Source organism: Microtus pennsylvanicus, chromosome 7, assembly GCF_037038515.1.
Source record: "Microtus pennsylvanicus isolate mMicPen1 chromosome 7, mMicPen1.hap1, whole genome shotgun sequence".
Lineage (NCBI taxonomy): Eukaryota > Metazoa > Chordata > Mammalia > Rodentia > Cricetidae > Microtus > Microtus pennsylvanicus.
The window spans coordinates 89842125-89850713 of NC_134585.1; the positions used below are offsets into that span (position 1 = coordinate 89842125).

The 8589-nt window shown below is 41.7% G+C and overlaps 1 pseudogene; it reads left to right on the plus strand.

Moving 5' to 3' along the window:
- The first annotated feature begins 5891 nt into the window (after nucleotides 1–5891).
- Nucleotides 5892–6287, plus strand: LOC142853834 (large ribosomal subunit protein eL27-like; annotated as a pseudogene).
- The last annotated feature ends 2302 nt before the right edge of the window (nucleotides 6288–8589 follow it).

An 8589-nucleotide genomic window follows, 5' to 3' on the forward strand; every position in this document is an offset into this window, starting at 1 on the left:
GGATTGCTGTGTAAGAATGAGTACCTGGCTTGCTTCTCAAGAACTTCCATAAAAGCCTGCATGGGAGTATATTCCTATGATTGCTGTGCTAGAAGACGATGATAGGAGGATCCCTGGGGCTCACTAGCCAGTCAGTCTAACTAGGTTTAAGTGAGAGACGATTGCAAAATGAGGTAGAGACCCTGATGATGTCAACCTCTGGTTTCCAAACCCATATGCATGCACGTACACACACACATACATACACATATGGGCACACACATGGACAACACATGGACACTCAGACACATGGACACATGCACACAGTATACTACACACATACACACAATATAGACACACACATTATACTACCCACACACAGACACACATGGACACACACATTATATTACATACACACTCAAACACACATGCTTGCGTGCACACACATACATATGCATGCATGCACATATAAAGAAAGCTAATAGTAATAATAAATAAATACAAAATGGCTGGTACTTTATATATTAAAGTGTATTGTTTTGCTAGTCTCTGAAATAATCACACATGTCATTATTATTATTATTATCATCATTCTTTAGAGAGTAAACTTAGTTTTGAAGAAGTTAATGATGAACTTGACTTTGTTCCAAGGGTAGTAAGGGAACAAATTTAAGCAGTATGATTGCAGAGTGTGACCTCTTGTTAGTTTTTCATGTGCCCACTGATGTCAAGTTTCTCAAATTGGCTCTGGCCAGTCTTACTTTCTACAGAAGGATATTAAACTCCTCCCCAAAGTCTTACTTGTTTATTTCTAGTTATTCTCAGAGATTGTATTGTGTGAAACCCAGAACTGTCTTTTTGTGCTCTTCTCTTGGACCACAGATAAGCCCAGACTAGTTTGTGTCCCATCTCAGGCTCTGGCTGGAGTAACTATTGTGTTACTTCATACTGGCTCCCGGGGAACTTGCCAATCTCGGAGTGGCTATTCTGACCTGTTTGCTGAAACCAATATGTTTTATGTGTTTAACTGTATTCAGACATAACTATTGGTTCAAAGACTTCAAAAGAGAATCTAAATAAGTTTCTGCTTTCTCTTTCCACCATTATGAGAAGAAAAAAAGGGGAGTTCCAAGTTAAGGTCACAGATGAAGGTATTTGAAAGTATTTGAGATCACTTTTAGCTATCATAGAAATGAAAATCAATTACAATATTATTGTGTATCTGTACATATGTGATATATGTTTTGAGTGTGGATGCACACATCCTATGACACCTGAATGAGAGTTAAAGGATGACTTCTGGGAGTTTGTTCTCTTCTTCCCTGTGGGTCCTGAGTTCAAATTAAGGTGATCAGGCTTGCTAATCAGGAATTGCTGTCAGCTGAGCCATCTCATTGACCCAGATATGAAAATCTTAAAGATACTGGGAAGAATAAGTTAGTCTTTACTATATTTCAAATCAACAGCTGAAATGAACTTGAAATTCCTATCACAGATTTCGGGTAAAACATTATCGGAACAGAAAACCCTTACAAATTATGCCAGTCCGTAGGTTTGAGGCTGTCATCTTTCCTATACAAAGAACTCCTGTGCAAAGTTAAATACTCAACTCATTCATGGGACAATGTATATATCTTTTGATAAAACAAGGGTTTCTAAAGCAAAACTTATTTTTAGGCATTTATTTTCCTTTGTCTGTCTGTCAGTCTCTCTCTGTGTGTGTGTGTGTGTGTATCAGAAGGGTGTGTTAGGTCCTCTGAAGCTAGAGTTACAGGTAGTTGTAAGGTGCCAGGGTTAATACCGAGATCTTCTGGAAGAGCTGCAAAGACTCTTAGTCACTGAATTGAGCAATCTTCCGGGTCCTAAGAAACATTTTAAAATTTTAGCTACCACTTTAGCATCAGTCTTGAGAATAGGATATAATTCCAACAGCTTCTCATGCACGTATTTATTGTATATGTTCATGTAGGACTGATCAATTGACAGACTAATAGGGACAGTATTTGACTTTTGTGGCCAAAGTAATGAACAAGATTGTTCATACTCTTTGGCATGCCCTCTCAGAAGTCGGTCTGTAACTGGACATTTTTCTCTGTCTTGCCGGGTACCACTGGACTGGCTTCCCTCCTGCCTGCCAGTCCCCACACAGCCACTTACATTGGTCTTCCACAACATGGGTCTTTTCTGAAGAACATGGGCTTGTTAAGTATCATGACTAAATATCCTGACTCTCTATGTATTTCTTGTCATCCTATCTGAACTGGAATGAGGCTTAACTCAGTGTTCCAGTTTGCTATTAGTTTTATTGGCTCAAAAGCAGCAGCAGTAGAGAGGATGTTTTTAGTTGGAAGGGGGTGCATGGATTTTTTTGTTTAGTTGGTTCTAAGGGACAATTTCAGCAGTTTCTGCACCAGATGCTTGATTTGTAGCGAGAATGTCTTAACCTTATCTGTAGTGGAATTCCAAATGGTTTTCTAATATCCAAATGCTTACCCTTCTTAAAGAGCTGCAGCCTGAAGATCCTGTTGATAACTGCACGCAATTTGAATATTATTTTGGGCACACGCAGTCACACCTTTGTTCTGAGTCACCATTGGCCTCACTGGACAGAACTATAGACTTTTAAAACAGATTCAGGAATCCTTGGGAACGATGAATTCCACCAAAGTGGCTTTAAAATTCTCCCTTTCTGTGTTGGAGATTACATCTTTGTAAATTGAATAAACATACATGTTGGAAAACAAAACTGAGGACTCTGTGTCTGGCTTCTGTGTTACTTAAGTGCTTGAACTTGAATGTTCTCTGGTAGCTCTGTCTTGTCCTGTAGCAACTGCGGCTATTTAAGAAGACATGAAACACTTAGCACACTTGGCAGAAGACCTGAAATAATGCTAAGGGCACTTAGTCTAGAAGCTCAAGGGCGAATGTGTCTGAGGTTAGAAGGTTAGAAAGCTGTCTAGAAGATCAAATGATACGTTTCTCTGAGTAGCGTCATGGTCATTGGTGTGCAGAAATCTCCAATATTTCTTCCAGTTCACCAGGCTTCAGCTAGGTAGACACACAGCACCGATCTGCCACATGTGGAAGGCATGTTTGCCTTCTCACAGGAGTGGTTGGGGTCCAGGAAGAAAGGGAATGTAGAATCGCTTCCCGTGATTTTAGCTTACGTCTAGTCTAATTCTCCCATCATTCTTTGCTGCCAGAGCAAAGGAGCAGTGGGGATTATGATTAACTTTGATTCCAGCTGGATCAAAACTGTTTTCTTTTATGCCTCCTATTTCCTTGCACAGACACAGCAGAAAACAAGGTTCTCTGTGCAAATGAATGAACATTTGCACATATAAATGGCCTATAAAAATGATGGAGCAACTTGGGGTTTTCCAGAGTAACTAGAAAAGAAATGTCCTTGACAAACATAGACATATTGAAAATAGTAAGCACTGGAGTCTGAGCTACCTCCTGTTTTGTTCTGCTGGATCAAGAGAGGGCACGATGTTGACTTTGTTTGTAAAAGTCGATGCCATGGCTGGGACTACTCCCAGGGCAGAGATGGAATGAAAACACTGACAGGAAGTGACAGCGATGCTCACAGCCCCAGCTGGCATAACTTCTAAACATTGCAGAGGATAGTGTTCCAAAGAGATATTGTAGTGTGGCTGTGGTAAGCGCTATACAAATAGATTTAGGGCTGCTCTACAGGAGGTAAAACCAGTCCCAGGAATAGAAAATGAACAGAAACAGCAATACCAACAACAGAAACCTCTTGTCAATAAGCTATTGCATGCCACAACCAAACCACAGCATTGTAAGCCGCCCTAATCCTCCAAATATGAGAAACTATCTCTGTGAGGGCTCAGAGAAGATGGAAGATGTCTGTCCAGTCTCTTCTGGACATAGATCTAATGAGTGGGAATTTCTTTCAGTGTGAGGTAGTCAGTTTGGTTCTTGATGGTAATTGATGGCCATGTTTTATTTTCATTCGAGAACTTTTCCCTTTCTGTACTGTATCCACCCTAATTCGTCTACAGAAATTTGTGGACCACTAGCTCTTCACATATGCGTTGGTTTGAATAAGAGGGGACCCTGTAGGCTCATATACTGCAATGCTTGGTTCCTGAAGGATCAGGAGGTGTGGTCTTGTTGAGGAATGTTGCTGGGGTGGGCTTTGAGGCTTCCAAAGTTCAGACTCAGTGTCCCTCGCTCTGCCTGCTGCCTGAAGATCAGGATGTAGTTCTCAGCTATTGAGACGGTGCCAAGTTTGTCTGCATGCTGCCATGCTCCTCACCATGACGGGCGATGGATTAACCTTCTGAAACAATAAGCAAGCTTTCAATTAAATATTTTCTCTTCTAAGAGCTGCCTTAGTCATGGTATCCCCCCATACATCATTAGATCAGTAACCAAGACAACATCTTAAAGCCTGTCATGGCTAATCTTTCTCATCTTTTTGGCAAGTTAAGCATTGCCATATAGTTCCATCTTTCCCTGTATTGCATGGATTCTAGACTCTTGGCTTTGAAGCATCTCTGAAAATATGATTTTTTGATAGTGTATGTATATATATGTATAGATACATAGTAAAAGTCACATCTAATTTATATTATATTACATTATATTATATTATATATAGTGTGCATATGTATGTGGGCTAATGATTTTACCATGAAGTATTAAATTATTACTTAAAAAAATCTTTGTCATAGTTCAGATAAAATTGAGTTTAAAGCCAAACAGTCTTTCAAATATAGCAATATATTTTTTAAATTTATGTTTTTGAACTATATTGAATTGTTTGTATAGTGTTAGTGTGCTATTAAAGAGTAAGAGCTGTAGAGACTGCTCAGTGTTTAAGAATACTGGCTGCTGTTCTAGAGGACTTGGATTTGATTCCCAGCACCAACACAGTGGCTCACAACCTTCTGTAACTCAAGTTTTGGGGAATCCAGTGTCTTTTTCTGGCCTCCATGGACATTTCATACATGTGCTTCACAAACTTATAAGCAGGAAAAACACCCATATGCACACGATAAAATATTTGAAACAGGAAACTATATCTTGGGCAGGTGCATATGAAGGATTGCACAGCTAAATTTTCTCTAGGTTTTTGTTTGCTTGTTTTAGTATTGCTTTCTTAGTTGGCTGAGACATATCTGCTTAAGTCAATCAATGTTCCTATTTTCAGTGGCTTCTACTCTGGGAGTAAGAGATCTATGTCCAAGTGGGGACTGACCTTTATACTTTTTCCAATAGAATGGTCAATAGGTCTCAGCATCGCACTTTTCAAGCCAACAAGCAACCCGAGCTGGAAGCCAATCTTTTCTTGTTTTTCACTGCGACACCCACGGATCCACAACTGGCAGCGTGCATCTGCATGTGTTGCCGATTGCACCCGATGAAAGGCCCTGTGCTGCCAGCCCAGGATGTGCTCGGCCAGCGATATCAACCTGTTGGCAACAGCAAGCTGTGGCTTCTGCCAGATGACTCAGCCCAGATGGGAACATCCAGCTGAGAAGATGTGTACTTCATGTTGTAAGAAGAAACTGGGTGACGCGACTGTCACAGGTGTATGACCAGCTCTTAAACTCTGGAGTGGGACAAGAGCTGAATTTTTTTTCTTCACTAGATTAAAAGACAGGAATTTCTTCTTGGCTGAATGCAGGAACAATCTGAAGAAGTGTTCTGGTTTTCAAGGAGAAAGCCACACCTTCTTGGAGGGATAGAGAGGAATTTTTTCCCCCAGTCAGTAATAGCCATCTTTATCACCACAGTATGTGTTCATTTTAATACAAATTTATTTTAGTCAAACAGAATAACAGCTACTTATTTGTGATAACTGTAGATGAGAAGAACAATTTGGCTTAGAAAATACGATAATGAGTGGGGTAGTGGCTGCTTGCTGTTGAAATGGTAAGTCCATGAAATTCAGGAAAGTGGTGTTGGTCCTGGCAGGATGCTACTCCAGTCACAAAGCCATCAATGAAGAACACTGATGATGGCACCTCAGTCCGGCCTTACAGCCATGTCCTGGTGGCTGGAATTGACCGCTATACCTGAAAAGTGACAGCTGTCGTGGGCAAGAAGAAAATCACCAAGAGATCAAAAGGATCAAAGAGTTACTTTGTGAACATTTATAACGACAATCACCACAAGGCCCTCTGTGGACATCCCTTTGGACAAAACTGTTGTCAACAGGATGTTTCTAGAGACCCAGTTCTGAAATGCAAGGCCAGGTACAAAGCCAAAATCAAGTTTGAGGAACACCCATGACAGGGAAGACCAAATGGTTTTTCCAGAAGCTTCACTATTAAGTGTATTTTTGTTTCCATCATTAAAAATTAACAAAACAAAACAATAACAAAAAAATAAGATATTGTCTATCAATCCAAATTAGCACATTAGGGTAAAAAAAAACAGAGTTGTACTTGGTCTTTTCTTTTTCAGCACTGTGTCTGGTACTTAGTGAAAGGTTTGGTTCTTTCCCTCTATCTCTGTATGAACGTTTAGTTGAGTTGAACCTGAACATGCCTTTTTAAACTAAAAGAATGTTTTGCTTAGGGAGCTACCAACTAATACTTGATGAAAAAGAAAACAAGCTTTTCTCTTAGAGGACAGCTACCAAATCTTCACTTTCAACAAAATCGCAACCCCCTGGGGAGGGCGTCCACCTTTAAGTTCGCAGGCTTGTACATACCCACAATGATACAGGCCAAAAGCGGGAGACATGCGGAACCCCAGCCCCACTCCCTGTCAGGGATTCATGTTCTGATAATTTGAATGACATTGGGCCTTCACTGGAGGAACTGCCAGCTGATCACATACGTGATGACTTTGGGGATACCACACCCTGTACCCCTTGGGTCTTGGAAACCCGACTGGGGTGGCAAGGGAATGAAGTCAGAGATAGAGGTCCATTAAAGCTGTGGTCAGATGGGCTGTGTGCACTTTGATGGGGAACCTCAGTGTGTTTATTATGTACAGGACATGGGAAAGGGTTAACTAGTCTTGGCTGGAGGTTTTCATAGGGAAACAGTGTCAACACCTTGGAGAAGGAAGCTGCAGTTGCTAGCTTTTGCACACACTGGTCCTGTTGGTATTCACAGGCACTTGGACTAGAAGAAGACTTTGCCGTTTTTCCATGGGTTGGAGGCCTCAGTTCTTTACACCGTCTACTCATGTCTAACAATATAGGTTCACTCAGGTCTTCACTCACTCGGGACTTCACTTGGTCCCTCCATGATGGTGGTGGTGGACAGCAATGTTGGTGCTAATAAAGATAAGAGAGGCCCTCCTTAGTTTAGTGCTCTGGGCCCTTAGCCCAAGAAGCCACGGGGTCTCCCAGCAACGCCATGTCCCAGACTTTCCAGCACCATTGGCATTTGTGTGTGACCCCCCCCAACCTTCCTTTCTGTGGTTCTTCATTGCGCCTTTTCTGATGCCTGATGGTAAGACAGGGAAAGGCAGATTCAGACAGGGCTTTGTGGAGACTCTACGCGAGCCAAATCTGTCAACCTGCCAAGTCCTAATGCCTGCTGGTTTCTCATGCTGACTCTGCCTGACAACTCTAAGTTAACTTTGTTCCCCTCTTTTATATTACTATGCTTTATTTACTTCTGCTTTATTATGGCCTAGCCCTTCTCCACACCCCTCCTGTCCATTTACTATAGGCAATTCCATCCCCGAGGGCAAGGAGATAATTACCCAGGTAGAAAGACATTCCCTAAGTGCATTAGATACAAAGACCAACTCTACCTACTTATATTTTTATCTTAGATGGTGATTTAAATCATCATCAACAACAAAAGAACAAAGACATTCATTTGTATAAGCAGTTTTTCTGTACCTAATACCCTAATAGCTCATGGTTGCCTTTCATTTACTTTTTTCTCTTTTTAAAGTTAATTCTTTGAGAATCTTTGGCAATGTCTTTTGATCATATGCATCCCCGTCCTCCAACTCTACCGAGTCTGCCTGCCCTTGCCTTCCCACCCAACGTTCTGCCTCTCTCCCTGAAAACCCAGGAGTCCAACTTGTGCTGCAATCTACTTTTGTATGTGTGACTTCCCGCTACCGGGGGCTACACTCTTAAAGAGAACTTACGTCCCCTCTCCAGTTGTGATCAGTTGTTTATAACTCCCACCTGGCAGGGCAACGAGCCACTCTTTGTCCTAGCCTCCCTCCGAGCTGAGACTGCATCTGACTTGAGCTTGCTACCCGCTGTCCACAACTGCTGCGAGGTCACATGTGCAGCTGCTAGGTGACAGACCCTGTCTACTGTCTACCTTAGTCATCCACCACCTCTGGCTCTTGCACTCTTGCTGTACCTTCTTCGGCAGTGATTCCTGAGCCATGGGAGGTGGTATGACATAGATACCTCATTTAGGTTTAATCATTTCCTAGTCTCTTGGGTTTTTTTTTTTGTGCTAGGACACACTTTTATTTATTTTTTAAAGGAAAACAAACTATCTTTTTTCATTTTACATACCAATCCCAGTTCCCACTCCCTCCCCTCATCCCTTTCCCTCCACCTTCTGCCCCCCCATCTGCTCCTCTGAGAGTGTAAGGCACATTTACTCTGGGGAAGGTCCCAGGCTCTCCCTACTCTATCTAGGC